Source organism: Rhinolophus sinicus, linkage group LG07 (assembly GCF_036562045.2).
Source record: "Rhinolophus sinicus isolate RSC01 linkage group LG07, ASM3656204v1, whole genome shotgun sequence".
NCBI classification, from domain to species: Eukaryota; Metazoa; Chordata; class Mammalia; order Chiroptera; family Rhinolophidae; genus Rhinolophus; species Rhinolophus sinicus.
The window spans coordinates 90,265,658-90,281,665 of record NC_133757.1 but is presented as its reverse complement, the minus strand read 5'-3'; the positions used below and the strand labels follow the sequence as shown (position 1 = coordinate 90,281,665).

General features: G+C 51.5%; 1 protein-coding gene across 6 annotated transcripts in view; it reads right to left on the bottom strand.

Annotated features, from left to right (window-relative positions):
• Nucleotides 1–16,008, bottom strand: part of LZTS1 (leucine zipper tumor suppressor 1) — a 48,186-nt gene that overhangs the window by 9,704 nt on the left and 22,474 nt on the right. The window contains exon 1 of one of the 6 annotated variants that reach the window (XM_074338275.1): nt 2,688–2,765. The exons of 4 other annotated variants lie outside the window; for them this stretch is intronic. The gene's annotated coding sequence lies outside the window, so the exon portion shown is untranslated. Of the gene's footprint in view, nt 1–1,851; nt 1,952–2,687; nt 2,766–16,008 lie in introns of those variants that run through there. One more of the 6 variants, XM_074338276.1, reaches the window with a different exon arrangement.

The window sequence follows — 16,008 nt, the reverse complement described above, 5'->3', positions numbered from 1 at the left end:
ACCCCACTCCCTGACAGCGCTACCTAGGAGTATTGCGTTCTCTGCTCACTTAACCGTTGACAATGGCAGAATGTATTTTTCATCCCCCAGGTCGTCCATCTCTTGCTTAGCTGAGGCCGTCAGGTCCTATGAGGCAAACATTCCACTGCTGTCCACATGTAGGGAAGCTGTGTTTGACCAAAAGACTCTCCTGCACTCTGCACTTATACCCCTTGGGCAACTGGCGACTCACTTTTTGCCCAGCCATTTACACATTTGTGAGCATCTGTGCAAACAGGGTTGTGAAGATGAGACATTTGAAAACCAACTTCTCTGAGGTTTCTTTGCTTACAAAATAAAAATAATAACTATTTCATAGGACTAGTATGAGGATGCAGCAGACTAACAGGAGTCAAGTGCAATGCTTGGCCCAGGCTCGGTGCTCCACAAACGTGTGTGTGTATAACTAGTCTCGGGCTGACATGCTGTATGGGTCTGTTGGTATTTCCCTGCCCTACTGCCCTCTCCTCTCCCCTGCACCTTGAGACAGCCTCCCAATTTGTCTTTCCCCAAACTGTCCATCCTAACCATCTGCAGTGTCACAGTCGTCACCCTCCCTGATGAGAAGACAACGTACTAAGCCCTGTAGGCCCCCGGCAGGCCCTGGTTTTTGCCTGCTGCTCCCATCTTATCTCACCCCATTCTTTCCTTGCTGAGAACCACAATTATAACCACTCGTCTCTTTTCTGTTGGTTGCATACACCAAGCTTGTTCCCACCTGCTAACAAGTCCCTTCTCTTAGCTCTTCATAAAGAACACTCTTTCTCATCCTTCAGTTGTCACCTTAAATATCACCTCTACAAAGTGGCTTTCTCCGGTTACCCCCGGAAAAATCCATCTCCCCATTTCTCTCTGTTATTCCAACCTGTTTATCCCCTTTGTAACACTTGCTTTTCACCTGTAATAATCTTATCTTAAAATTGTGCATTGGGAATGTCTCCACTGGAATATAAGCTCTGTGTGAGCAAAGACTTTGCATCTATAGCTCCTAGGACAAAAATGAGGAAAACGAGGCACAGACTTCGAAAGGTTAGAGGACCTGGCCCTTGTCGTTCCACTGGCCAATGAGCATCGTGGAACCTAGACTCAAGTTCCATGAATCCATGTGACAGCACACTGCTGGGTGAGGCTCAGAGACGCTAGGGACCCATCCTGGATAGTAACATGAGTTTCCAGGGTTGGGGGAGAGAGAATGCTTGAAGGAGAAATTAAGGTCATGGCCTCTGGCCGTAGCTTCATCTCCCTTGGGGGTTTTAGGTACAGGTGAGCTCCTTTGCTCACCTCAGCAGCAGCCTGGATGACTTGTGAAGCACAAGTACTGCACTAGACCCTAGGGGATGATGTGGGGGAGCGAAGGAGAGAAGAGGGAGAAGGATGGTGGCCTCTGGTCCTCTGAGGGTGTTCTTAGCTCCCATCCTCTGCTCTCCACTCCCCAGGTCTTGACACACAGAGGCGCTTTGAAGTTTGAGATTTTCCCCAGATCCACTTGGAGCTAAACCAATTACCTTTAAGTGTCTGGATGTGTTCCATTTTCAACTTGGAGAGAGCATCGCAGAAAAGTTGGCTATGGTCCAGCCTAGTTCCCAAGCCCTAGTTTTTTCACTCACCCAGCCCTGCCGGACTTGTATGCCTATCCTCAGGAAGGATGGAGGAAGGGGCACATTTTTATTCCTGGGAAATAATTCCCACTGGCCAGGAGTATGTACTCGGGGTGGAAATAAGCAACCATACAGATCTTGGAGACTGAAGGAGGGGAAAGGAAGAGGGAAGAAGGACAGGGGAGGGAAAGGGGAAGGAACCATGGAAACTCACACTGAGTAGTTGTAGTCAACTTGCTCTGCGTGACCTCCTACTGAGTTCACAGAAGGGATCCAGCAAGAATTAGACTTCAGGTCTTAAGAGAAGAGAGGAAAGAGAAAAGCTGGGGGTGGGGAAAGGAGCCCCTAGCCTATAATTCTCAGAATGTGGCCCCAGGGAACTCAGGAGAATTTCCCCCAGACCCAGTGCCAGTCCCTTTTCCTCCCCTCACAAATGACCGTGGCTGCTACACCAGGACAGGCAATGACCTTGGAGCCTGGGAAGCCCTCAGCTTTGAGCTACTTCTACTCCCACTGCAACTGCCCCCCCCCATTCCATTCTGCGCCCTCCTTCCCAAAGGAAACAGGGCTGACGCCACAGGAACACGTGCCTCTGCTCCTCCCTTTCTGGAATAGGGAGACGGAGGCATGGAGGTGCAGAGGGGCGCGTCTAGACTCGGGAGGGTGAGAAAGAGCGCTCCTCATCCTCCCACCCCACATCATGGGGAGGAGCAGCTCTGGCCTTGTCCACACCAATCCAGACTTCCGCCCCGGGAGAGTGAGCCTGCATTTCCAGCCTGCCTCTCCCCCAAGGTCTGGAGATGTCACCACAGCCTCCAGCCACCCCTCCTCCTTTGCAGTCCCTGGTATTTCCCTTCCTGCTCCTGCCTTCTCTCTTTCCTTTGCCCTCCCCATCTCTCCTCCTCTCCACACTCTCCCAGGGAGTGATCCTGATGGGGGGGTCAAATGAGCACCCACAGCCATGCTGCAGGCATCTATCTATCTCTACTCTGCCCAGCCCCCGCCAGCCGAGGAGGTGCCGCCACCCAGTGCTAGCCCGCGGGGACTCACAGAGCTCTGGGAAGCCTTGCCTGCTCCATCCAGCAGCCTCCTCCAGCACACAGCGTGGGCTGTGCCGCCTACAACTGAGCCCACCCAATGGGATGTGTCCCTAGTAACTGTCACGCAATGTCGCCTGCAGGCTGAGCCTTGATGATGGGGCTGTGTGTGTGTGTGTGTGTGTGTGTGTGTGTGTGTGGTTCATTTGGTCATTTATTCAACAAATACAGAGTGCCCCAAAAATGTATACACATTTTAAGAAAGGAAAAAACTATTAAAATTGTAATACTCGATGGTACATACCAATAACAAAAGATGAATACAAGTCACATTTGACTTCTGCAATTACAAGAGGTGCTCAAAGTGGTTACCATCAGTGTAATTTTAATGCAGTTTTTTCCTTTCTTAAAATGTGTATACGTTTTTTTGTCACCCCCTGTATTTATTCAGCATCTGACAAGGGCCACGTATGCATAGTGCAGGGGGAGAGAGGAAAGAAGGAGAGTAGTAAGCTCATAGAATAAAAAACAAAAGTCAAAGACATAGGGAAAAACAGGCGTGTGTGTGTCTGTGTGTGCGTGTGCTCACCCATATCTGTGTGTGCACGTGTGTGTGTGCATGTGTGTGCACGTGTGTGCATTTACTACCTTAGTGGCAATGCCCAGGGAAGGCTTCTGAGAAGATGGCATTCAGGAAGAGGCAGCCTGGTGCAGTGTTTGATAGACTGGTCCCTCAGGGAGAACGGCACGTGCGAAGGCCTGAGGGAGCGTGTGGTGTTTTAGAGCAGTGCTTCTCAAGTGGGGTGACTTGGCAAATCTGAGACCAGACATTTTTGACTGTTATGACTGGTATCTTTGTCACAGGACAACCCCTGTGACAAACAGCCACCATGACAAAGAGTTGTCTGACCCAAACTGTCAATAGCGCTGAGGTTGAGAAGCCTGCTTTTACAGGAACCAATGAAATGATATTTAGAACCTCAGTTCTGCCATTGACTCAGTTTGACTTTGAGCAAGTGATTTAAGCTCTCCGTGCCTCAGTTTCCTCACTTGTAAAGTGGAGGCAACCACACCTGCCCTATCACAGGACTTCCTGATGAACATGAAAGAAAGTGAGAGCTTAGCAAGTACTTGAAAAACATCACCAGTGCTGGTTATTGTTAGTATTATTTCTCATTGTTCTCCAGGCCAGTTTTCTGAACTACTCAGTTATACAACAGACGGCTTATTGCAGGAGCGCCCCAGGCCTGCACTCCCAGAACAGCCTGGCCGGCCACCAGTGCTGCTTCAGTGGTCTGAGTACTGCCACTTCCCCAAGACGCCCTGAAACAAGAAGAGACAGACAGGGTGTCAGGCGTAACCCTCCCCCCTTTCATTGATGCAGAGCCTCCAGGCCTCTCTGGGCTGTTTTCAACCGGAACATGAGGGGCTGGGTCCAGTTCAGTTCTTCTTCGAGAGCTCTTGAGAATCGAGTGGGAGCTATTGACCCCTCCTCCCAAAAATGTCCCTCCTTCAAGATTTGGCTATGATTTCCCAGGGCTCTTTGACCCCGAATGCCCCTTGGTTGACTCACGTTAAAAAGATTAATATATCCTGCTCTGGGGGATCAAATGTGAGCTCTGGGGCTCCTGGGAGAAACAAATAATTTGGTCTTAGATTATTGTCTTAACTAATGACTTCCCGGTTTCCTTTTGGGAACTGGGGAGTGAAACTAAAGAAAGTATATCACCTCAGTGCAGCCTTCCCCTCCCCCTCAGACTCCAGGGCCCTGCAGCCCTCCTTCCCAGGACTGGGACAGACTTCAGACCTACTTCAAAGGGGAGTTAAAGGTGAAAGGAGGGGCCAGGCAGTCAGAGGGCAGCCGGCCACCTAGACTGTGAAGAACACGGATCCACGTGGGCATTTCACCAACGTTGCCCTGGGTCCTGAGATGTTCTATTAGAGCTTTCTTCTTCTACTTAATTCTAACTGTAATCGATTTTTAAAATACTGAAATGCTCTAAAAATAACTTGCGTAACTCATGCAGAATTGACAATTGTTAAAAGGTAGTTATATTTGGTTTAGAAAGAACACATCTAAGTTGAAATCCCCTTTTCCTATTCCTTTCCTCTTCCCCATCTCTCTCTCCACGGCGGGGTGGGGTGGGGGTTCCCTATCATGAATTTTGTGGGTACGTGTTTTGATCATTAAACATATTTTGAATAGACCATAATACTCAATGTGTTGCTTTGTTTTTCTCTTTATATAAATGGTATCACATTGTACGTATCATTCTGCAAACTTGATTGTTTTATTCAACAGTTTGCATGGATGACAGCCAGCTCTAGCTCTCTCTGCCTCCAGCACATGAGTGGTTTTTTAACGTTTTCTTTCCTACAGAAGTGAGGTAAAAGTTCTTACTCTGTTGTCTGCCTCTTATGGGCTGAATGTCTATGTACCCCTATAATTCGTGTGCTGAAGCCCTAACCCCCAGTGGATGCTATCAGGAGGGGGGCCTGGGAGGTGATTAGGGTGGGGTCCTCAGGATGGCGTTAGTGCCCTTGTAAGAAGAGATCAGAGAGCTCCAGCACTCTCTCTCCATCCCTCTCTCCCTTTGTCTTCCTTCCTCTCCTTCTGTCTCTCCTCCCACCATGGGAGGACACAGCAAGGTGGTGGCCATCCATTTATAAGCCAGGAAGAGAGGTCTCATCAGGGACCAAATCTGCCAGTGCCTTGATCCTGAATTTGCAGCCTCCAGAACTGTGAGAAGTAAGCGTGTGTCATTTAAGCCCCAATCTGTGGCATTGTTTTCTAGCAGCCCGAGCTGACTAAGACATTTGCCCCCCTGGCCCCTACCCGACACCATGGCAGAACGTGCTGCCTGGGCTGTCAGGTCTCCCTGTTTCTGCCACTGTCCTTATCTGCTTCCCTTCTGCTTCTCTGTCCACATGGTGCTGACCGCCTCAAAGTGTGCAGACCTGCTGTCCTTTGGGGACAGTTTTATAATGAAAAGATGCTTGGTGGGTGTGGGGAGAGAGCCAGGAGTGCAGTTTCCAGGCTCTCAGCCTCACGTGGAAAGGTACTGGCTCAGGTAGTAAATGGCCATCAACTGTAATTGGATGGCCATCAGCTGTGGCTAGTTGGCCGTCAGCTGTAACCAGTGAGCCTTTAGCCACTAATATAACTGCCCTGCCATGGCTACGCTAGCAGATGAGGGTGGCTGGCAAGTGCGGATTGCGAATTGCAGAGAGGCGGATTGCAGTTAGCAAGTGAGGTTGGTTGGCAGAGAAGCGGAAGGCTGGTTGCAGATCGTGTGGCTCCTGTTTCCTGAGTCTCCAACCCAGCCGCCAGCGAGAATATAGGGGTATGACTCCCCTATCAATGGCTCCATGGGTGTTTTTTGGTCTCAGCATATCCTGCGTTCTTGTGCTGGGACCGGGACCAGAGACCCCACATAACACCCTGCATGACACATGGCGCAGTGAGCAGGATATGGTGCCGGCCAAAGCTCCCCAAAGGGCGGTGGCGCAGTTTGTGTGTATGAACACTCAGTCTCAGGAAGACCAGGAGGAGCAGCTGCCAGAGAGCTGGACCCCCGTGGAGGGGTGGGAAGACATGGACAGTTCTCCGACCAGCATAGGCCAGAGAAAGCGAAGGCCGTTGCGGCCCTGTGGGCTGGGAAGTGTTTGCTGAGGCAGCCCGGATGCAGGACTTGTAGTCCCAGGAGGAAAGGCTTGCTGAGTCCTTGGTGGAAGATGCGGGTGAGGTGAAGTTCATCCTTCACCCCCAGGTTGGGCAGGACTTGGAGCCCTCACCCTACAGAGAGGCACACATTGTGGGGCCGGTGCACAGCCCTGGCGAATGACTGTGGACTATGGGGAATTGCCTTCCTTCCCTGATTTGATGGACAGCTTGACTGTTTGCTTGGGAACACACCACCATGCAGTGGAACTGGTGGACATTTGCTTCCTGTATCTCGACCGGCCGCCATCGAGAATATGTAAGCACCTTGGCTGTGAGTCACTGTTGTTCCAGCACGGTACCCTGAGAACCCTGGCTGTGCCCGGGAAGTCTGGTTGTACCAGAAGGTCTGGTGGTGCCCTGAGAACCCTGGCTGTGCCCAGGAAGTCTGGCTGTGCCAGAAGGTCTGGTGGTGCCCTGAGAAACCTTGGCTGTACCCAGGAAGTCTGGCTGTGCCCAGAAGGACTGGTGGTACCCTGAGAAACCCTGGCTGTGCCCAGGAAGTCTGGCTGTGCCCAGAAGGACTGGTGGTGCCCTGAGAAACCCTGGCTGTGTCCAGATAGCCTGGCTGTGTCCAGCATATTGCATTCACCTTCAGGCTACTCGCACAGGGCCCCTCGCGGAAGATGCTTGTCGCGTAGATTGTGAGGCGAGACCCTGTAGGGGTGGAATGCGGGGACACAGCCAGGAGTGCAGTTTTCAGGGTCTCGGCCTCACATGGAAAGGGGCTGGCTCAGGTAGTAAATGGCCATCAACTGTGATCAGATGGCCATCAGCTGTGGTTAGTTGGCCGTCAGCAGTAACCAGTTAGTCTTTGGCCACTAATATAACTGCCGTGGCTACAATAGCAGATGATGGTGGCTGAGCTAGTATGCGCGGATTGCAGTTAGCAAGTGGGGTTGGTTGGTTGGCAGAGAAGCGGATGGCAGGTTGCAGATTGTATGGCTCCTACTTCCTGTCTCCAACCCAGCCGTCAGTGAGACTATAGTGGTATGACTCCCCTATCTATGGCTCCGTGGGTGTTCCTTTTTGGCCTCACTATATCCTGCGTTCTTATGTGGGGAGCGGGAGCAGAGACCCCACATGACAGTGGGAGTCAGGAAAGCTCAGCTCTTCTTCTGGTTCTTTCCCTACCTCCCAGGTTTGCTTGCCCCTCCGGCAACCCCCTGAGGGCAAGGTCTGTGCCTGCACAGCTGTGGGTCCACAGGAGGGAGCCGTCAGGCACCATTCAGCAGGCCCCTATATGGCAAGTGTGCAACCTGCATGGTGGCATTAGGCCTTTGACATTGATGGATCTGTTTTGTCATCTGGCATAAGATTTAACCTTCCCACATCTCTATTTCCTTACGTGTCAGATAAGCACAGCTGATATCGGTTTTACATTGCTAGCATTCACTGGATTAAATGAAATCATATATATGAAAATGCTTGACCACAGTAAGAAGAATGGTATACACTGGATAAATTTACACTAAAGTGCTTCTGAAATTATAAAGCAGTGTGGAAAGATGCTCAAACTAGATCCTCCTGTCTTGAAGTTAGAGGAGCAGGTCTTTAGGGAAGGATTACAATCCCCACCCCCATCTCCCTGGGGGAGCAGGGCTAGGGCCAGACCTGCTTCTCTGCCTCAAGAAGGGCAGGGGTGGGGGTTGGGGGCGGCTTGCAGAGTGTGAGAACAGGCCTGTAGTCTCTGTCAGTTGGGGCTGGAGGGGCTCTGGGTGGCCCCCAGCCAACTCCCCAGCAGAGGTCTCTCTTGGGTTAAATGGGGCACGTGCCCAGGGTTACTTGACTCCCCTTTCAAGATGATTCTCCCCCTGACAATGTGTCCCTCCCCCAGTACACTGTCTGACTCAGCTTATCTGGAATTCCAGTGTTTGTATTTCTGTCCTTGACCTCTCCTGCCATTTGCTGCTCTGGATGAGGGTCGGGCAGGGGCCAGGGCTGGGGCAGGGGCGAGCCTGGGAGCTGGTTAATCATCTCAGCCTTGTCTGCAAACCTCCCATGCTTGCTCTGCTGATGCCTGGAAGGTCCCATGTGCAAAGCTCAACACTATTCTCTGAGAGAAAGGATGAATGAAAAAGACGTGTGGATGGAACAGGAAGGGGTGGGGAGCACGGGCAGCTCAGGAGAGCCTGAGAGGGGTGAGGGGAAGCAGGTGCCAGTGGGGTGGGAGCAGGGGCCCACGCAGCTCTCAATTAAGTGCCCTTGGGTTCCGTGGAAAGGCAGAAAGTGAAAGGGAAATCACTGGCAGGCTGAGTCATCCCATAGGGTGAACAATCGGAAGCAATTCTGCTTCCCACTGCTGGGAGGAGTCAAAAGCCATTCTGCCTGGCAGCCTTTTGTGTGCAGGTCTCAGCGGTCAGCTGCTGGCTCCGCCTCCCTCATCTCAGTGGGCAGTTCATGTCTTAACAGCCCTGATTGACAGTTCTCCTCAGGAACATGATTACCCACCAATCCCAACCTGTCCTTCTCCCTTCTAAAATTAAGTCACCGGTACATGTAAAGCTCATGCAAATTTAACCCCCGCTGCTGTGAGTACAGCAGCTGCTCCCGCGTGAGATGGCAGAAGGTGAGCCTCATCTAAGCCCATGACTTGGGCACCACGGGGCACCAGGGCCCATGGGAGCTGGGCAGCTGTGAAGGGTGCCACGTTCCCCCCCAACCCCCGTTAGCCTCTAAAGAATGGTGACTCAGGTTTTCAATGGGAGGTGGGGTAAGATGTCCAGAGCAGTGCTGGGGGGTCTGACTGGACTCCTTCCCATCTCCCCTGGTCACAGTGAGGAGCCCAGCACTAGTTAGGACTTTGGAGGCCAGAATGCAGGGAACAGATGGCCCCTTTGCTGCCAAACCCTCACCATCCTAGAGTACAGGCTGAGTGGGCACCTCCTAGAAGGGTGAATCCTAGATAGGAATTGAAGCATAAGTTTTACCTGTTTACCGTTTTTGTGGCTGTCTAAAGCATTCTGAAGCCAGGTTTGGGTTTCGTAGGAAAGAATCTGGTTTAATCAGCAATATGGACCACGGACTTGGGGAAGGTGCGTGACGACACACAGTAACATGACAACCCAGCACCTTGAATAGGTTTGGGAGGTGTCTCAACTTCCCTTCAGGGTCTCTGACTCTGGAATGCCTTTGTGGCTCCGTCTCTTTAACATATAACCTTCCTTCACCTGTCCCCATCTCCACACTGTGGTCCTCTTCACTGGAGAGACCAAGTTCCTTGGTCAGAGGAAAATACAACAGGTGTGGTACCTCACTGCCCATTTCATCCCAGGAGCAGAGAGCCTCTCACTAATGGTGTGCCCACATTGCACAGTAACAGGGCGCTAAGGCCCCTTTGGTGGCATCACAGAGACCCCACCTATGCGTGAGGCCCATCCTAAGAGGGGCCGGAGCCCGGGACAATCAGTAGGATGAGAAGCAAGTTGACGCTAGATCATAGGTGGAACAACTGAATGGAATGAAGAAAAGCTTTTAAAGCTCAGAATGCTGCTTCCGTGCTCCATGATCAGAGGCCACGGAGGCCCAAAGAGGTTGGGTGACTTGTCCAAGGCCACATAGCAAAGCAGGAGCAGAGCTGGAGCTGGGAGCCTGTCCTCTTGGCCCCCTCGCCAGCATTCTTCCCACTTCTGTCTTTCTTCAGTAAGAGAGAAGGAAGGGCTGGAGTGGATATATCACTGTATGCTGAGAGGTACTGCTTTAAAAATACCCAGATCGAAGGAGCCAGACCAAAGATGAAATCAAGTTCCCACCTCACATCCCAGCAATCTGAGCCTTCACGTGTCATCACCAGCCATGAACAGTGCTTGCCCTAAAGAGTGTCCCTTCACGCCTCACCTCTCCTCTGAGCCTGGGAATTACAGGCTGGCTTTGATACTGACGGAGTATATCCAGTATGTGTGAGTGTGAGTATTGTGGGGGGAGGGTACCTGGTAGCTTTTGGAACTCAGGAAGGGACTGGAGCTGGGGAAGCGCTGGCAGACGGCAAAGCTCAGACTCTTGACTCTGGATCCTGGAAATGACCTAGAGTGACTTGAAGTTTCACCTGGCCCCTTAGGGAGGGTGGCTTTTGGTGTCTGGAACTCATGCACACTTGAGTGTATTCTATTTGCTCAAAGGCATGGCCTGTGATCTGCTGAGATTTGTGTGCACAACACGGGATCTTGTGACCGTTCCTGATGTGTCTGTACATGTCCTGAGTTAATCTTCTCTTGGTGTGTCTGGTTGGGGAATTTTGACTCCTATGTCACCTCTGTCCCGATTTCTCAACCTCCCCCCTCCCTCCTTCCGGGCATGCTCCTGTCAGGGAACCAGAAGCCTCACATCTAGCAAAGCAGCCTCTGCTGAGCATCAAGGAACCTGCTACCCTGCTGGAGCCTGCTGCCCCCACCGCTGCCCCTCACTGACAGTGAGATAATTACTGCAAAGCCCAGGGATCCCCGAGGGTTGGCCCACGGCTGTCCACCAAGTCCCTCTTTACGGTCCCCTTCACCTCTGTGAGACTGTAACTGGCAGGGGTCACCATCGGGCAGGACCAGAGGTACATAAAGAGGCTGTGAAGCAGCCCATGGAGATGCAGCGACTCGAAGGTCACTCCAGCTTCACTCCGGCCCCTCCTTGCACTTCATGCTCCAGTGATGCTGAATGGCTCATGGTTCCCCAAATTGCCTGTCAGTGCTTTTCCACACGCTCTGCCCTCTGCTAGCAAGGACCTCCCTGACCTTGGCTGCTTCGCAGGGAAAGGTGGACAAGCACCTCTCCTTTCTCAACTGTGTCTGAAGGAAGCAATGCCAGTCCTATGCCCTGGTGGGAAATCAAATCCAAGGCCACAGATGTCCATCCCCTGCACTTTGCTGGGGAGGTGGGCTGGGCACACGGCATGGCAGCTGGAGATCTCGGAGCAGAAGCTGAGATCTGGGCAGAAGGAGGGACCGCCAGCTGGGGGATCTTAAAGACCCCTCAGCAGCAGCTCCTGTGCTGTGTCCCCTCAACACTGTTTCGAGCTGGTCGAGCACATTGGGGCAGCTAATCCCTCAGTGCCTCTGCGGACAATAACCCTGTCTACATTAGCCGATTCCTATGAGGGTCACATGAACAAGGCAAGTTGCCCAGCACGTCGTAAGCACTCAATAATTGTTTGCTCTCACCATTGGGTATCCTAAACCCTATTCACCTGCTAAGACCCACCTCAAATACTGCCTCCTCTGTGGAGCTCCTCACACGAATTCAAGGCATGTCAACCTCTACATCCTGTTTGGAAATAGTTCTCAAAGTGTGGCCCCCAGACCAGCAGCAGCAGTGTCCCCAGGGACCTTGTCAGAAATGCACATTCTCTGACCCACCCCCACCCAGATCGCTGGGGCCCCACCATCTGTGTTTTAATGGTCCTCCAGAGGATTCTGATGCAGGATAAAGCTTGAGAACCATTGTTCTGGGATTTTCTTTGTATTCTATCACTGTACTGATCACAGCCTGACTTGAATTATTATAAGCTCCTCGTCTTATATTCTGAGGAAATGCTGGGTAAGTCCTTGTGAATTTGAGTTTGGTGAGCGTTGTCATTATATTTCATCTTAATAATTCCCAGCCTTGCATTCCCCCCACTCTCATCCCCTCCTTCCAACCCACCAAGGCCTTAGGAAAAAGCTTACCCTCCCTCCATAAGAGAAGATCTCTTCCCTGCCTCCCTCCCATTTCCCCAAGTAGCCACTCAGGGCTCATGAAGTTGACAGCGAGTGTGGAGAAAGGGTACATGGCACTTCTAGAGTATCAGGAAACTCCATATACTGAAGGGTTTGAATCAGAGGTATAAGATATTGTCCGTGCCACAATAATGTTTCCAAAGAATTCTTGGGCTGAGCTGTCTTCTCAAAATGTAAAAAGCCAGGGCTAAGAAGTCCGGCCCTAACCCCCTTGCATACAGATTCCCTCCAGGAGACCCCAGTCAGCCTGCTCACTGTAACCCATCACTTATAGCCAGGTGGGAGAGAGCTGAGGGCACAAGAATTCCCTTTGAAATCTTCCCTAGCTCCACTGTACTGGCTACGGGCCTCGCTCCCTAGGTCCCGTGGGCAGTATAACAGGAAAATGGGGTGATGGTGGCCAAAGATATATGTGCAGTATAAATATGTATTTAGCCGAGCTGCTAGCCAGACTCGGTTCTCTCTGTGTACCACAAAATGACTGATTTGCAAACATAAGTTTTCCGAGGAACGGAAGCTTTGAACACAGCACAGGCTGTCAGTAGGGTGACCGTGTCATTTGGACACTATTACGAGTGAGTGAGGGCATTGGTGTTACTTACAGCAGGACAGCAGACATAAACTGGGATGGGGGGTCACCTTACGTACAAGCCGTATCTCTTCCCATGAGGACCAGGCCACGGGTGATGTCAGGGAGGGAGGCTTAGCACCCCTTGGCCTCCTGCCCCCTCCCCTCAGCCACTTAGTGTTCAGGTGACTACAGGGGACAAGGAAAGGGAAGCAACTAGGTGCTAGTGAGTGCCAGCGACATGGGCCACTTACCAGGGGCTCTGTCTACAGTGATACATAGGGTGCTGTGGCACCTTATACTTAAGCACCTTCCCACTGGGTCCGTATCGCATCTGTCCTTGCCACAACCCTGGACAGGTGTTATAAGCAGAGCTCCAGGGTCACAGCTAGAAGATTCTGGTTCTAGCACCCAGGATTCCTGGCTCATAGGCCAGAGCTCATCCACTGCCCACACAGCCCAGTCGTGAGGCAAGCAAGGTGATAGCAGGACTGGAAGGGCAGACACAGCTACATGTCACCTGCCAGGACATGTGTCAGCAGGGCTTTCACAGGTAGAGAGATCTGGGAGCAACTGCCCCTGTGTTCAACGTTTACAAGTCCTTGGTGTAGCACTTACTACCTGCACTCACTATCAGGGCCCATAGATACAGCAGCGAGCAGAACAGAGCCTGCCCTCATCAGCCTGTCAGAGACTGACAAACCTAGCTTGCATGCGTGGCCCTGTACAACCCAACCCCTACCTCTCTTCTCACCTCACCTGCCACCATCACAAGCTGCACTGACTCAGTGTGGTTGCCAACTGGTCCAGGACACAGGATCATTGACACTCAGTGTTGCATCTGACATCTAGAGTGACCTCCTTGCCAGCAGCCCTGACCACTCTCCAGGGCCCATGTAGCCCGTTCCCTTCTCCTCCCATCTGAGGCACAGTCCCCCACCCTCTCCCAGATCCAGCCTTTCCGGTTTCTCCTGCTCATAGCTCAGTAGTGCGTTTGTGACCTAGATAGTAAACGCTTTCTGAGCCCAGATTCTGATGGGCAGACCAAGGAATCAAGATCTCCTAGGAAGCCTAGGCTCTTCCTGCTGCCTTTTGTATTTCTCGTGTCTCTTAAGTCTTCTCCACTCTGTAAGCCTGCACCGCCTCTGCACCTGACGCCGTGGAGGCAACTTCATCTGTACAATACAGAGATACCTGGGAGCACTGGGGAGAATGCCCTCAAAGCTTCAATGTGGCCGTAGTGCTTCCAGCCTCTCTGTGCCTCTGACAACGGTATGCCCTCACATCCGGCATAGATACCTCCAGCCTCCCAGCCTTGCTGTGATTCCATCAGCTCCAACCTTCTCAGGGGTCTTGCTCCAAGAATTGTGTTCTCTTCCTTCCGCTTTCTCTTATTCTTTCCCATGAGCACTTAAACATGCACAAATCTGCCAATTCAAAAGTAACACACTAGGGGCGGCCGGATGGCTCAGCGGGTTAGAGCGTGAGCTCTGAACAACAAGGTTGCCGGTTCAATTCCCGCATGGGATGGTGGGCTGCGTCCCCTGCAACTAAAGACTGAAAACGGCGATGGGGCTTGGAGCTGAGCTGCGCCCTCCACAACTAGATTGAAGGACAACGACTTGGCACTGATGGGCCCTGGAGAAACACACTGTTTCCCAACAAAAAAAATTTTTTTTAAAAAATGGGGGAAAAAAAGGGGCGCACTAGTTCCTGGACTCCATTTTCCCCTCCAGGAACCACCATTTTTCCTCCTGTTCACAGCCACACTTCTTGAGAGAGAAGCTGTACTCACTATTGCCACTTGTTTATTTCCCACTTGTCCTCAGTCCACAAAAGCCTGGCGTCTGTCCCTACCAACCCACTAGAACTTGCTCTCCAGGGATGTTGCTAAATCTGACCAAAACTTTTCAATAGTTATCAAACTTGACCTCTTAGTCATTTCATATTTTTTTTTTCATTCCATCCTTTTTAAGACATTCTTTATTTGGCTTCCATGCTACTATATCTCTTGGTTTACTCCTATCCCCTTGGCCTGTCCTCCTCCATCACTTTTGCCTCTTTCATCTTGAAATGTTGGTTCTCTACACGGTTCTATCCTGGGCCTTGTCCTCTGCTCCTGGCTGGCCCATCCTTTTTCATGGCTTCAGCTCTATCCACATAGTATTGAGTTTTGCATCTGTGTCTGTAGCCTGAACCTCTCTCCTGAGCTCCTGACCTGAACACCCATCTGCCTGCTGGCCCTCTTCCCTTGGATGGTCCACCACGTCTCACACTCTAGATGTCTAAAATGGAATTTGCCAGTTTTTCTTCCCTGCCATCAGCCATCTTCCCCCAACATGTCCCTCCTGGCTCCTGGTCTTGGAGAATGGCACAACTAAGCCAGAAATCTGACTCCAAGAAACCTGACCAAGCCAGGAACTTTTGATTCCTTCCTCTCCCTCAGACCTATAGCTGAACAATCACTAAGTCCTGTCATATTATTGATTTGCCTCAAAACCAGACTAAGACTGCTGTCTTAGTCTAAGTTTCTGTCATATTTCCCTTGGGATATTAATAGGCCTGATATTTGCTCTTTTCCAAGCGCTCCCAAGGATTCCTGATTGCCTGAAGAATAAAGTCCCCATTTCCTCATAGGGCAGAGAAGGCCTTGCTGGTTACAATTTGTTCATCTTTTCATCTTCCTGTTGTATGGCACCCCTGCATCCCCTGCACCCCCATCCGTTCTGACTCCAGTTCTGTAGATCTGCAGGCATCTCCCGCTGGTCCTCTCCCAAGTTTTCCCAGTCTGCTCCCTTTGCCTAAGTCCCTGGGACGCTGCTGAGACAGGGCTTCCTCTGTGAGGCCTCCTGATATGTCTTCAGTGCACCCTCTGCTTGTTCTTATGACAGCATTAGTCACACCGTAGCACAGCTCCTCTTTATATCGATTCCTCAACAAATAGGACTGTGTTTCATTCAACAGGGCATCCCTAACTTCTAGCATAGTACCTGGCCCAGAGCTCATTAAATGCTTCTGAGATGAATGGGTAAGTGTGTGTTTAAAAATAATATTCCATTTGGTGGTGCATGGGTTCCATGAGCAGCACCCTTTCCAAGCTCAACACCATAAAACACTACGCAGCGGGTGTTTATAACCTCTGTCAGCCCTACCCCCCACCCCAGCAGGCCCCTTGGACTGCACCAGGTAGGCTGGAGCACAGCTGTGACCACCCCGCCCCACCACGCTCCAGAGAAGCCTTCTCTGTGTGGCATTTGTGCCTCAGTAGCACCCCAGTCTGAGTGTCTCGTCCCGGGCTGGGGGTGTTGGGGTTTGCAGGCCTGTGTTAGTACTTCTTCGTGCC